At 38.4% G+C, this 1,633-nt stretch overlaps 1 non-coding gene across 1 annotated transcript; it reads left to right on the top strand.

Moving 5' to 3' along the window:
* The first annotated feature begins 248 nt into the window (after positions 1-248).
* On the top strand, positions 249-339 carry TRNAY-GUA. The gene is given in 2 exon segments: positions 249-285; positions 304-339. It is a non-coding gene; the product is annotated as a tRNA-Tyr (tRNA).
* The last annotated feature ends 1,294 nt before the right edge of the window (positions 340-1,633 follow it).

Raw genomic sequence — 1,633 nt, 5'->3', positions numbered from 1 at the left:
TTCAGTCCAGAACAGGAGGACGCTTTGGAAGTGCATCCCTTCATCACCTCCACTTCTCGCCCTCTGGTTTGCACTGCCAGACACTCATAGAGCACATGAAATAGATTCTTCCAGGTTAAAAATAGACCAGAAAATAAACTTTAGGAGTACTCAAAATCTCCTAGTGCCACTATAGGTGTTTAGCTCATAAGATCAGACCAGAGCTAGTCTCAAATAGACCCTCCACAAACATTTTTGGAATATAGGTCCCTTTGATAGCTCAGCTGGTAGAGTGGAGGACTGTAGAGGCACTGCCCCATGGGAATCCTTAGGTTGGTGGTTCAATTCCGGCTCGAAGGAGACACCAAATTTCTAGGGGGCTGGTTAGCTCAGTGGTTTGAGCGTGGTGCTGACAACAATGACCGACACCGAGGTCGCAGGTTTGTTTCCCGCTCGGTCCCCACGTGTTACCAGGTCTAGTCGAGAGGTGGTGTCCCTGCCCACAACAGGGAGGTTGGACGAAATGATCTCTAAGGTCCCTTCCAGCCTATGCCATTCTATGATTCTATGAATATCAGTTCTACTACTCTGTTTCTCTCTACAGATCTATTTGGCTTGCATTGCATAATCTGGTAACATGGCCAATGTTTTTAAGAAGTAGAAAAACAATGAAAACCAGGCTAATCTGGTGCCTTTCCAAGCAAAGATGCAACTTTTCCAAAATTTTCAAGACTTGTATCTTTCAGAGTTCTTTTTCACCAGGACATATAGGATGATTCCCTAAATAAGTATTTGATATGCATATTTAATTTTAAAAGGGATTTTTTTTTTCAGTGTTCAGCTGGATTTAATCAAGAAGTTTGAAAAATCTTTCAAGACATTCAAGATGCATACATCCAAACTTACCATAACATCTAGCCAGCCTCAAGATTTTTCTGCTAATCTTCTAATAATCCTAAAGCAACAATTTCATGCTCTAGCACATCTGCTTCCAAAAGACCTTTTGCATTTTTTCTGATTGCATTTCTACATCTAAAGAAAACTGAAATGAATGTTACAATTTACACTGAATACTGTCACATTCCTAGTGCAGAACACAAAGGATTGCTATGATTTGGAACACTGCGATATGCAATAAACATTTAGGGAACCATAAGACATAAACTCACTCATTTTCTTCCTTTTCTTATTGTGAAAAAATGAGCAGATACCAACTATTGATGTTTTACCCCAGAAGCTTATAGCTCTTACAGGGAATATTTCCATTCAATATTCCTTGTGTGATTTTTCTTTTAAGTTCTTTTATCTCTGACTACATGGATTCACAATAATTCTACTTTACACCCCAATAACACTAAAGATAGAAGGTTTAAATGAAGCTTTTCCAATATTGTTCCCCAGACTAATTCATAGTAAATAGTATGCCTGACAAAAAACTGACCAGAATAATCTTTGTCTTGCTGAGACAAGCAACAGAGATTTTTTCTTTCATTTATGTTACAGCCACGAGAAAGTACAATTTATGTGCTCAGATACAGAATTCACAATGCTACTTGTTTGATTATTTCCTAGTCCATAAATCTGTATCTCTTGGGCTGCTGAGTGTCATGATGTTTAATGCTTCAGGAAGTAAACCCAGATGAATAAATAGAAT

This window comes from Apaloderma vittatum, unplaced genomic scaffold, assembly GCF_000703405.1.
Source record: "Apaloderma vittatum isolate BGI_N311 unplaced genomic scaffold, ASM70340v1 scaffold12769, whole genome shotgun sequence".
NCBI lineage: Eukaryota > Metazoa > Chordata > Aves > Trogoniformes > Trogonidae > Apaloderma > Apaloderma vittatum.
This window is presented reverse-complemented; position numbering and strand designations above follow the sequence as displayed.